General features: G+C 33.2%; 1 protein-coding gene and 1 long non-coding RNA gene across 2 annotated transcripts in view; both read left to right on the forward strand.

Moving 5' to 3' along the window:
- LOC108304548 (WD repeat-containing protein 7) overlaps window positions 1–13,942 on the forward strand; it is a 202,552-nt gene that overhangs the window by 43,894 nt on the left and 144,716 nt on the right. The window lies entirely within an intron of this gene.
- Window positions 604–13,815, forward strand: LOC119471290. Its single transcript, XR_005200323.1, has 3 exons — window positions 604–616; window positions 7,607–7,609; window positions 12,309–13,815. It is a non-coding gene; the product is annotated as an uncharacterized LOC119471290 (long non-coding RNA).

Here is a 13,942-nt window from a genome sequence, read left to right on the forward strand (position 1 = left end):
ATTTTGAAATAACTAGAAGAGAATAATTTGAACGTTTCTACCATAAAGAAAAGACAAATATTTAAGATGATGAATATCCCAGTTATGCTTATTTGATCTTTACAAATTACATGGATGTATTAAATTATCACATATATCCTGAAAATATGTACATCTATTCTGTATCAACTTTATTTATTTATGAGACAGGGTCTCAATCTGTCACCCAGGCTGCAGTGCAGTGGCACAGTATCAGCTCACTGCAACCTCCGCCCCCTGGGCTCAAGCGATTCTCATCTCAGCCTCTTTAGTAGCTGGGACTACAAGCACTTGACTAAATTTTTTTTCTTTTGTATTTTTAGTAGAGATGGGTTTCACCATTTGCCTAGGCTAGATTTGAACTCGTGAGCTCAAAATCCACCTGACTGTCTCGGCCTCCCAGAGTGCTGGGGTTAACGGGTATGAGTCACCACACCGAGCCTAAAATTTTTTTAAAAGTCTCAGAGAAGTTTAAGTACAGTAAGAGCCATCCTGAGTATGTATGTTTACCCAACATCAATACATATGTTTTCTAAGTTTTTATATATGCTGTTATTTCTGTGTTAATAAAAGACTAATTAAGAGATTAGTCTTCACAGTTCCAAAGTAACCTAATGATTCAAATCATTGGGAGGCAGATAGGTAGGGAGAATTTTGAGAAAATGATTATGTTGTATCATATAGCAGAAACAGATTGTTTTAAAACTAGTTTTGAAAAATGGCATGGCATCTTACAAACCTGAGTATCTGACTACATACATATATAGGCAAACATTAAAGTTTTCTCTTAATGTTTATTTCAGGAGTGGTAGCCTTTCCAAATCCATAGTTGTAATACATGAGTGAATTTTAGATATTTAGTATCTGTAGGCATATGTGCTAAGTTAAACATTGGAATAATTGTGCAACAATTCAAGGTCTGAAAGCAGTTTCAGTTTGATATTTGCAAAAGGGGCAACTCAAACCCAAATTTTAAATGAAATTAACTAGGTAATAGGAAATCTTATAAAGTAGTTATAGTAAATAATATTAGTAAATTTTAATATCTATGCTCATTTGTAAAAAGATATATAGTAAAAGAAATTATGTATATGGAAAAAAGGTCTGTAGGAAAAAATTGCCAAATAACAACTAGAATTAATTTGATAGACTGGTTATCTCCCTCATAAAATGAGAAGATGTAAAATAATTTTAAAATCATCTGAAATAATTTTATAGGCACATAATTCATTTCTCTACATGTAGCTTAAAAATAATGAAAACTCAAAACGTGTAACAAGATCAGAAATGAAAATTGTGTGTAGCTGTCTAATAGCAATTCAGGCTTTTTAGTTCTTCAAGTTCTCTGATGCTGCTTAGAAATCTCTGGGAAAATTGGCATAAGCCACTTACCAATATGCGCATTTCTTTGGCTGTTGTTAGACAACTTTCTAAAAAATTTGTGGACTAACAATCAATGTATACCTAACAGCCTGAGGCTATGATTTACTTTGTCTGTGGCTTTTAAACTTTTAGCGTAAATGCTTAGTTGCTTTTGCTTATTTGTCTTTTTCTTCCTTAAAGATTTGCTTTCTTGATTTATTAATGTGATTAGTGAATTAAAATTCAAAATTGTTTTTGACCTATTTCTTTGTCTTATTTTATTTTTCTTTTAAATTTTTTGTGTCTTCTTTAAATTTCTTCTTAATAAGTTGTTCAATATGTTAATCTTTATCAAGCTTCAATAATTCAGTTTACTTAAATAGAATAAAAAGATAAAATCTAATGTATGCCTGCTACTCGTGGACTGGGTAATTAAAGTCTTTAAAACTTTGCTCTGGGCTTTACCACTACAATTTTTCCAAGATCTGCAGTTACCACAAAGGCATGGACATTAATTTCCAAGATACTATATTGCCCCAACTATGCTCCTTTATTTTTACTTACAGTAAAGAAAGCTGAAGAAAAAATAAAATAAGGTGATCATTTTTCAAAGCTAGAGATCCTTTTGATAATTTATTCCAAATGAACCTTTAAAAAATGGTAACTTTTAGTCACATGTCATTGTTTCATTATTGCGATATAATTCAAAGAAATGAATACTACAGTTACTTTTTATAAATGAACAGATGTACTTGTTAATAGCTCAGAAGTAGAGCAAGCCCTTTTCATCTCAGTTTTATATCACTGAGTTGATAATTACCTAGGTGAAAATATTTTTCAAGCAAATCCAATAAATGTTTTGTCATTTTATAGATAAATATCACCTTAGGTTTATTTATTTCTTACTGTGCTGTCATGCACAGATATAAAATCTTCATAGGAGGTTTTCTATCAGTCCACCAAATGTTGTCTTATGTTTTCCATTTGATCTTTTACAGAAACGTACCATGTCTACTCCACTATTTTTATAAGTAAATCTCATTGCCAGAGTTGTCTTTTTTCTAAGTAGTAACTGTATGAGAAAATATATATGAGAATGATTTGCTGTGTTTTCAGATTAGTATAATTTTACAAGCCACTAACCACTGTGTTTCTGAAATACTCCTTTTCTCATGAAAATGTGAATAATGGTCTCAGTGTTACAATTTGTAGTTTTTAAAATTTGGCATGTTTATCAGATTCATCTTTGAAAGGTCAGTTGAAACAAAAATTGAACATTTTTGGAGTAGTTTTTATCTACAAGACTTTTGATTACTTAAATATCTTAGATACTTGTGATTACTAAAATCTCAATTTCCTCTCAAACTGAGAATGTTTGCACTAATAGTAAAGGCAAAGGAAAAAATTAACTTGATATTCAGGTAGAGAATAAAAAGAAATATATTATGATCGGATGGTGAGAAAATAGGTATAGGACAGAATCTTTGTGAAAAATAAGAAATTGTTACATGAATTACTTGAAAAACATGCAAATTGCCCTCAAAGCTTAAGATTGATAATTATCAAAATAACTGAGACACCTACAGAGGAGTGATTATATTATTTCTTTGAAAAAGAAAATCATTTTAGAATGGTCATATATTTTGCATTTATCTGATTTACTGGGAAATAGCTTTGTCTATTTTGTCAAATGCACACACATGTAATACATGTGTATACAAGAGGCATTATTTCAAAATGTCTTAATCAGCATCCACAGAAAGAAATATGCATTTGCAGAACCTATGGTGTTCCAGCAGGGGGCTATCGTGCATACATACAAATTAATAGCATGTTTGTTTACTTCAGTTTTCAAGTGAGGGGGACATAATGCAGGAGCAACAACAGCAGTGAAAGCATCTTAGATTTGGGAAGCAAATTTCATATGTTCTATCAGTAGATGTGAGGAAAACATTGGCAGATGTGTCACAAAGCAACTAAAGTATGTGTTTAATACAGTGGGGGAAAATCTGCTGCTGCTAACATAATATTAGCTGTACACACACTAGCTTTGATAATGTGAAAATTTGAAAGTAAATGTTGAAGTGCCCTATGGCAGCCATTTTTAATCAGTTCAGTTTCTCGTTAGGAGGCAAAGAAGAAGACACAGAAAACTTGCACACTTTATTTTATTTACTTCAGGTGCACAGTTAGAAATTTACATGTTGGCCATATAACCATGTACAATTTTATTTTTTTATATCACTAAAATTTATTTGCCACATTTTATAGAAATTGCAGAGCTCTAAGTTATGCCAACAAATGAAAATAATATGTAATATTCATATAAACACATTGGTTTAGAAAAACTAACTTAATTACATACATTTACAATGGCATGGAGCCACAACATACGACTCCACATGAGCCTATTAAACCTGGATTCGCATCCAGGACAGTGAGATCGTGAGTCCTGTCTCCCAACCTGGACTGTCACCAATCTATGTCTTTATGTGTTCCCATATATACATTTATCTTTGAGGTATTTGACTTCAAAGACCTGGGGTACATTGGGTGACTTATGTAGCATTTTAAATTCTTTTAAAGCCAAGCGGTTTCAAAAATGAATATTAAAAGATTTTTGTTTATTTTTAAGGTTTTTTTCCCTATTGTTAGCAAGCTTTTTTGAAAGACTATTGTTATATATCTGGTAAAATTTGAGATTTTTATGGCATTATACTTTATCCCTACTTTAAGCAACCTAAGAACAGCAAGTAGGTATGGAAAATGTTGGAGCCATACATATATGGAAACAATTTATTTACACTGTGAAAACTCCACTGAGGGCCAACATTTTTCTCATTATGATTTTAAAACATGTTTTAAAAAAATCACAAAAGTGTAGTTCTAGCTTCCTTAGGTATTACGTCTTAGTACCTTCACTAAGAATGCTGTATACTTATGTGTTATTGTATAATTACGTACATGTAATGTATTTATGTGTACGTAAATATAGATTTAACATATTTGATTACCAGCATACAATGATACTTAAGAAGATAGATCTTAAAAATAAAGTGTTAATATTCCATTAGGCAACCAGGTATATCAATTTAATTAATTAACTTAGAGATGGGGTCTTGCTCTGTTGCCCTGGCTGGTCTTGAACTCCTGGGCTCAAGCAATCCTTCTGCCTCACCCTCCAAAGTGCTGGGATTACAGGTGTGAGCCACCATGTCCCGCCTCAATTTGGGTGGTCAGGAGAAAAGTTAAGTTATTTTGATTAAAGTACATCTAAGGACAATTTGAATTTAACTCACTTTTGAAGATCTAGTTTGAAATACATTATGATTGGACACTTTTCACTATTATGTATTGTTTTAATCTCAGTACAGTATACAATTTTGTATATGCTTTTTATAGTCAGTGTGTGCTGATAATGCCGTATCACATTTAAAATATCCTCGGGAGTGAGAAAAGATAAATAAATGAAAATTTTAGAAGAATATTTTACTGGCCTGAAAACAGAAATAAATATTTTGTTGCTTTATTGACTAACATTTGTAGGGCTTTGAATGATGTGCTTAGACTATTTATTCTGCGTGCAGACATTGTGCATAGGAAATAATGTCTTAGTTCTGAAAGTTTACTTGTCCTCCAGATTGTCAATATTAACATTTCACTTTACTAAGTTTGCTCTTGCTCTTTAATAATTAATCAAAATCTAATATTAGCAAATACACTTTATTGCAAATGAAACAAGACTGTAAAGAACCATAATAGAAAGTATTTTCTAGCTTAATCCAAAGTATTTTAGTCTCTACATGTTGCCATTTAGTTTTCTGCTGCGAGATCTTGGAGCTCACTGTTTTTCTAATCAGTTATGTAAAGTCTTACAAAGTCATGGCTGTCTGTTTTTAAAATTATGTCTTATTAAATGCAAATTGTATTTTTCACTTTGCCAGGCAGCAAATAGTAAAACCAATTTCTCTCTATATACATATGATTCTCAAACATTTTATTAAATATTTAAAAGTAAAGAAAACTTTTATTGTTTAATTTTATTTATCATGGACAAATAGACATTTCTGATCGTTTAAAGAGTGTTTTAGGGTATATTGCAATTGATACCAAGTTTAGAAACTATTTTTATCCTTGTGAATGTCATTTGGACTCCATCTTGTGCCAGAAATTTCTGGCATATAGTTGTTATGTTAACCCAAATCTTCATATGCTGGTTTAAAAAAAATTCTAATGATATGTTTATTTTAGTTTTTGTTTTCAATATAATTATCCTGAAGGGAGTTCTGATTGAATGCAATCATATTTTAATTTTTACTAGAAATTTACTTATATATATAAGTCAGCTGTAACGAGTATTATGACATTCATTTCTAAATAAGGAATTGAATGTTTGAAAACAGTTTTTTCAGGTCAAAGCAAAGTTCTGAACGTGTGTATTCTCAGAGTAGTAAATTGGTGGTATCTACTTATCCAGGGTTTTAATATCTAATGCAATAATAGAGCCCCATCAATATATGGCTAATAGCACATATAAAGTATCTGCTAGTAGTCCATCTCTCATAAAACCGCCTTTAGCCTTAATTCAAATCCATTGATTCCTATTCCAGTTAAAACCAAAGAACTTAATATGTCTTTTAATCCTTTTATTGTAAGCTAGGATAAAATTAATTTTACCCTAGAACTGCACAAAGCCAATTAACATGATCTTTAGAGTTATTTAGTAAAGTGCTTCAAACTGTTAAATTTATCTTGACCTCTTGGTTGCACTCTCTGACTGCTTTTTAAATGAAGTAATCAATATCTCGTAGCCCTTTAAATAGCTTAAACTTCTCAAATATTTTACCTGTATTCTAGTTAAGCTGTAAGTAAAGTGTTTACTCCTGTTTGTATAAATCTAGAGTCAATTATGCTAAATCTGAAGACAATTATGTACTTTTGAAGAACACTGTATGAAGTAAATGGTTGTTTTAATCAAAATTAAAGCCTCATATTTTGTTGTAAGTAACCGAATAATGAGACCACATATCATTTTCACACAGAACATGTATTCTGTTTGCAACTTAAAATGTAGAATATTTATGTCCTTTACCATCACATGTAGCTTCTGTTTTCCACACAGGGCTAGTTGAAGGTATCAATTTTCTTACTGTGATAGGGTGATCAACCGTCCTGTCAAGAAAATGGATCTCCATGTCATCCCTTAGCATGATTAAATGGAGGCATGTCTCTGTGAAAAAAAAATACCAAATTTTCATGAGACAAATGAAACTGTAAAAAGGTTTACTTTCACAGAATTATTTTTAATATCTCAACATCTTTCATTTGGTTGTCATTCTATTTGTAGGATAACATTGCAACTAATTACTTATTTCTTCTATTATTTAACAGAAGATACAGGCAAACCAATCATTTAAAGATATTTCCAAATTTGAAAAACTGTAGAAATGAGAAATTGCCATGTTATTTTTAGAACAGTAGCAGGGATGGACATCTCTGCCTTAGAGAATCACTAATCAGTCAATGTCTCCTTTAGGGACTCCTTTTTTCCTTCTTTTTTAATCTATTTTCTTATTAACAAAGGGCTATCATCTTTTTAGATCTGAATCCTGATAAAAATTACATACTGTAGAAATTCAGCATCAGTAGTGTTAATTGCCAGTTGGACGTTGTTCTTATGTGCCTATGTACATACCAAACTTTACACCAAGTGATGTACTTGACAACTAATTAAGATTTCATATTTTGGCCACTTAGCAGAGGGCACCTGTTACTATTCTTTCTATTAGCTTAGGAATAAAATTTACAGATGACTGAAATACAGTATTAAAACTTCCCTGAAGTCTTAATTCCTTCCCCAGGAGTGGGAGTTAAGACAAAATTGAGGCAATTAAACAAAAGAAACATAGAGAAGGTGGGGGACCAGGGATGGAGGCGGAGCTCACCAAATGCCCCTGTTGTTTAATTTCCTACTGGAAGCAGCCCATGTGTGCTTCTGTGCCCCCTCCCGCTTCAAGCAGTGGCCGTTGCAGAGGCTGAACGGCTGGGGTCAATGCCTTGCCTATTGATCAGTATCCCTGCAGTCCCTTGCTCCAGCAGCTGCTTCATTGGCTTCTTTCAGGGCCTGCTTCAGTACATTAGAATAGAAATCCATAACCAGAGCTGTGCTCATCCAAGCAGGGGAAGAAACTAAATTAAATGGTATAAAACAATCTTGGATCAGGAGTTTGTGCCAATTCATCTTGATCTAAGATGTCACACCAGGCTCTCTGTCTGAGCACCTGGGCTAGAGGCAGCCATAGTGAAAATAGATGGAGCTGCGATCATTCATTTGTCAGCTAAGGAGCAAGGCAGCGGTTAGCAATTCCCTTCTGCAGAGGTCAGCTGACAGAACAATCAGTGCAACTGCAGAATAGAGCTTTCCTTTGAACTATTGTTATGGAGCATGCTCTTGCTGAGACATGGGGGAGGGGAGCTCGGTTTGCTTCCTGTTTCAAGAATGCTATGTAAAGAGTAAAATATATAGTACATGAATCTAGATGCAGTGCCACAGAGCTTTTCCTCCTGTGCCTGTTCTTATTCATAAACAAAGTTGGTTTTAAATGTGTGCCCTGAGATACAGATTATCAGACTGTTACATATCACTTTTTCTAGAATTAAGGTTTCTCTAAACACAGAAGCAGTGATTATTGATTTTTTTTCTTAGTACGATTACACTTTTAGGTGTTTTTTTCTCGCTTTAGTTACCATAGCTATCACAGATTGGTGTCATACTTTGAATGTGTAATAACATATCCCTGCTACTACTATTACTGACACTTCCTCTCCATCTTTAAACCAGAAAATTTCTGTGAAGAGAGAAATGCGTACTTTTGTGTCAGACTAGAAGATATTTTAAATATTAATTTAAAATATTTTCATTAAAAAATGTAATTCGTAAAATATGATTTACCATGACAAAATAATTTGTAACATTGGAGTATCATTAATCAACCTGCACATGATCTGAAATATCCTGTACAAAATTCAACAAATTAAGAAAATGGGTCATAACCAAAATTTTACATGAGCAATTAGAATAGTTTTAAAGATAAATCTATTATCTGTGGGCTCCTTTCAGATTTTTCCTTTCTATACACTACTTAAAAGTGAATGGCAAACATCCAGATCTAACTTTTAAAAAGAAAAAGTACAATGTGCAGAAGCTAAGAAACCATAACAGCAACAACAAATCTTTTTTGTGCTCATAATCGCACCAAACATTTTGGAAATCCAAGTAAGTAACACTGCCTGGTGTTACCATCTTAGTTTTCTAGGTAACCAACTCTCCTTTTTCCCTTCTGTGCTCTCATGCCACTTTCTCAGTTCTTTTTCAATTATTAGATTCTTTATAATATCCTATAATTTCCATTTACTAGATTCCACTAGGTCTCCTTGCCAAAATCCAGATTGTTTTGTGCCTTTCAGCACAGCTAAACAATGGAATTTAAAGTGTGTACTATAAAGTCATGTCCTCCAGAAATTTTTTAAAGTTCTGGAAAGGCTGTATCTACTTTCTTGACAAGGTGGTTTTGTTTTAATCAGGATTTTTAAAAAGAACTTAGGATATGACATCTCAAGTCTTTCTGCCATATTTCCATCTTCTCAGACCTCACCATGTATCATAAAGCTCTCTACTTCCTGTATCTTCTGTTTAACATCGCAAAACCAAATCCACTGTAATCTCACCTCTTGATTTCTTCAGTACCCCCCCAAGTGATCACCCCACTTCTAATATTCTTTTAGTGTGCTTACAGTGGATTTTTGAAACCCTAAATCTAATTAAGTTATGCTATAGTTTAAACCCATCTTGCACATCTTACCACTGTTTGTGGGATACAAATTGGTATGTGCGTATGACCTACAGAATCGTATATGATCTGGCCTTTGCCTGCCTCTCCTGCCTCATTTTCTCCTCTAGGGTTAGAGTTCCAGCCAATTTACCTGTCTTTGAAATAGAAATCCACAGGCCACTTCATGCTTTAAGTTCCTGACCATACTGTTCTTTACATCCAGAAAGTTCTCACTGATTCTGTAACCTATATATTTCCAATGCCTGTTTAGTACCCCTTAAGTTCAATGAGGACAGGGCTTGGCTTTTCTTATATTAATTTTATCTAGCATAATGCCAGGCATACATAAGACCTGCAATTCTTACATGCTGAATATCTAAGTTCAATAATGAATGGAATGAACTCCTACCACCACTGGTTCTTACTGTTCTCCACCTGATCACTGTATGAGTCTTCTTTTTGGTTTTCCTTGACACCAGTCTTATTTGACCTGACAGTTCATCCTCCATACTGCCACTACCATGACTTAAAAGTGAATGAATCTAACATCACCACCTTGTACAAAACTATTCAGCAGCTTTCAATTAACCATAGGTTAGAAGTCTCAGCTTGCCATACAAGGCCTCTCATGGTTTGGCACCTCTTTAGTTTGCCTTACCTCCAGTAATACAGAACAACAAAGCAAAACAAATAGATAAAATAAAACAACAAAAAGTGTTCAGAGGGCCTTGGTGCTAATTTCTTGGTTGGCATACTGAGCTTTGAGTGACCTTTGTTGTACTCATTTAATCAACATATAAAGCAAAGAACTGAAAGTGGCCAGAAAAACTGGGTGGATTAATATTAGAAAAAGCAGGAAGCTGACCTCCAATCAAGATGGCTCCAGGAGTTCACTTTTTTAATCCTCCTGTGCCAAATACATTGCTATGATGGATAAAATATACAAAGAGAAAACCAAAGAGACATAACTGACTCAAAAAAGATGTCTCTATGGACCAGTAATGAAATAGAAATGTAATGATCTGGGCTGAAACCATTAGCTGCTTTCCAGAAGCAGGCTTTTGGCTCCTATGAGCTAAAGAGGACTTAAAATACATCATGAATAAAATGTAAAGCCAGGAGCTAGGCTATGGCTTCCTCAGTTCCTGAAAGGACTTTGAAAAGATGTGAGTGCATTGCTACTCAGAAAAAAATTGGTAAGAGGAAAATGCATGTATTAAGTATGTGACTGGCAATGTTAACCATAATATGAAATAGTGAAAATAAGTGAGTGCTCTTCAACATAAGAAATTAGAAGCAAAACAGAGAGAAGAGATAATCTAAAGATAGTAGAGGAGAAATCATAAAAATAAGAGCAGAAATTAACAAGAAAGCAATAATACATAAGATCAAAACCAAAGTATTTTTTAAAAAATAATCTGAGACTGGGCATAGTGGCCCATGCCTGTAATCCCAGCACTTTGGGAAGAGAAAGCAGGAAGATCACTGGAGGCCAGGAGTATGAGACCACTTTGGGCAACATAGTGAAACCCTGTCTCTACAAAAAAAAAAAANAAAAAAAAAAAAAAAAAAAAAAAAAAAAAAAAAAACACAAAAATAATTTGGTAAAATATATATTTCCAGGAAAACTTTGGGAAAAGCATGAAAAATAGAAAATATAATTGTACAATGTTTAAAGGATCCATAGCTGCTGGTATACTTGAGTTTTTTTAATCATGTGGAGAATACTATAGATAATTTCATACCACTACATTTAAAAATGTAGATGAAATCTTTTAAAATTATAATCTGCCGGAAATGATTTAAGAAAGTCAAACTAAATAAGGAGCTATTAAAGAATATAAATTTATAATAAATATTCCTTCCTTCTTCCTGCTACTTTTGCCACCATCTCCTACCCTCTGACTCTAGATAAGGAGTGTCCTGAGATGCTGACTCTTAATAGTTTTAGAGGAGAATTTTCATGAACCTTCAAGAATCCTTCAGCTGTATTCAAGGAATGTTGGAAGGGGGACCTCAGGGACTGAGAGAGTGAACATCACTTAACTCATTTTTTGAGGCTTGTATTATGTTGATACTAAGTATAGAAGATGAAAAGAAAATTATAGAGCAATCTCACTTATAAATGTAAAAAAGCCTATTAGCAAATTTAGTTCAGAGTCTGTCTGTCAGTGTGTTTGTTGGTGTATCTATCTGTCACTGCCCATCCATGCATACGTTTATCCAGGGTTTACCCCAGATATGGAAGCATAGTTCAAGGCCAGAAAATATATTAATTTATTTCAGGTAACATTGATATGATTAAATAATAGATATAAAATTTGAAAAGGTCAGAATTGTGGTGACCTTTAGGGCAGGAGGGCAAGGCAGTGAGGTCAGGACACAGTCTATGGTAGGCTTTGATAATACCCAGGTTAGTTAATTACTTTATTAAAATTGGAAACCTTTGGAAAACAGTATTTTATAAAGTTTGTTAGTTGTATACATGTTTGTCATGATTTCTGTGTATATTTTCTAACAATTCTGTGGATGCTTATAATGCATAATATCAAAAAATAATGGCAGACTATTTTTAGAGTGGAGTAGAACTAAAAAAGGGCAGAACTGTGCAAATCTTAAAGAATGTGGCAGGAGCGAGGTTGAAAAAGGAAATTTTTAGAAGTAATATTATGTATTAGGAATGTTATATATGTTATATATCCAGGACTTGAACTCAAATCCGGAACAAGTAAACTTAATAAACATTCATAGAACTCTCCACTTTAAATACACAAAATATACACTCTTATCAGCACCACGTCACACCTACTTACAGGTTTAAATGAAATATTGGTTGGCTGCTTGTTTGTTATTTTCTTCCCTCATTTTTTTCCTGTCTCCATCATTAAGCACAATTATTGGTATAAAGGAGGTTTTCAATACCCATTTTTAGACTGCATTCTAGCCTGGGCAATAAAACACTTCCATTCTCTCTCCCTCTTCCTCTTTCTTCCTCTCCTTCATTCTTTTCTTTTTCTTTTTTCTTTCTCTCTTTCTTTCTTTTTTTTTTCTTTTTGTTAAAAAAAAGATTGACATTGCTCCTTTACACAGTACTAGTCTTGTTTCTGTTATTAATAGTTGTAGAAAATTCAAATACAGCCAGAGATACCATTTGACCCGGCAATCCCATGACTAGGTATATACCCAAAGGGTTATAAATCATTCTATTATAAAGACACATGCACATTTATGTTTATATAAAAAAAGGAATGTTAATTTCCTATTATTTATTGGTATCCTAGTAAAGATACAAAAATTTTAAAAATATTTTTGCATATCCTTCTGCTCTTTCTTCTGAATGTGAGACTATGCCGAACTTTGCTCCAGTAACAAGTATTTCTTCAAATATCTGATTGCTGTTTTGCATCCCAACCCATACTGGATGTAATAATCATCCTTCTCCTCCTTGTATGGCCCATCCCTCTTATTGGCTGGAAGACTTATCCTTTAAGTCTTAAATCCAAGATGTTCTCTTTTTTTCATGCATTTGTGAGATTCTTAGAAACCTCGGCTATTTTCATGCTTTGTAATTTTCTGATCCAAAGTGGATGCCTAATAAATATTTGTTCAATTAATGGACAACTTAATAAATTAATGAGCAATCTTTCTAAAAAAAATGTATTGAGGTAAGATTTATGTTCTATAAAAGTCATCCTTTTCAAATGTTGAATTCAGTGATTCCTAGCATATTTGGGGTTGTGCAGATTCTACCTCAATCTAATCTTAGAACATTTTCATTGCCCCCAAAAACTAGTACTAATTAGTGATTCTTAACCATTTTACCCCACTCCACTAGTCTGCTTTCTGTCTCTGTGGATTTGCCTATTGTAAACATTTCATATAAATGGAATCATACAATATCCGGTCCTTTGTGACCAGCTTCTTCCTCTTAGCATAGTGTTTTCAATGTCATTCATGTGGCATGTATCAGTACTTCATTCCTTTTTATTGCTGAGTAATCTAATTTTGAATGGATATGCTTAGGTTGGTACAAAAGTACTGTAATCACGATTTGTGGCAAAAACTGTGATTACTTTTGCACCAACCTAATGTTTTCCTTATGATTCAGTTAATGGACATTTAAGTTGCTTCCAAGCCTACTTTAAAGAATGCTGCTAAGAGCATCCGTGTACAAGTCTTCGTGTGTACATGTGTGTCATTTCTCTTTGGGAGTTATCTTGGAGTGGAATTGCTGGGCCACATGGTAACTCTATGTCAGACTTGTTGAGGATCTGCCAAACTTTTTTCCAAAGTAGTTGTGCCATTTTTATCATGCCCCCCAACAAGGCATGAGGGTTTCCATTTCTGTGCATCCTCAACAGCACTGCGATGGTCTTTTTCATTGCAGCCATTGTAGTGGATGTGAAGTGGTATCTCATTGTGGTTTTGCGTTGCATTTTCCAAATGACTGATGATATTTAGCACCTTTTCATGTGCATATTGACCATTCATACAACTGTGGAAAAGTATCTATTCAGATTGTTCTATTGAGTCATAAGAATTTTTATATATTCTGGAGATAATTTTTATTAGATACACGCTTTGATAAAGAGTTTCTCTGAGTCTGTGGATTGTCTTTATCCTTTCTTGATTCATCTTTTCAAGCACAAAAGTTTTTAATATTGATGAAATCCTATGTAAAATTTTTTAAAAATTACTCATGCTTTTGATATCATATCTGAGAAATCATT

The sequence above is a fragment of the Cebus imitator genome, unplaced genomic scaffold, assembly GCF_001604975.1.
Source record: "Cebus imitator isolate Cc_AM_T3 unplaced genomic scaffold, Cebus_imitator-1.0 Scaffold55, whole genome shotgun sequence".
In the NCBI taxonomy this organism is placed as follows: Eukaryota; Metazoa; Chordata; class Mammalia; order Primates; family Cebidae; genus Cebus; species Cebus imitator.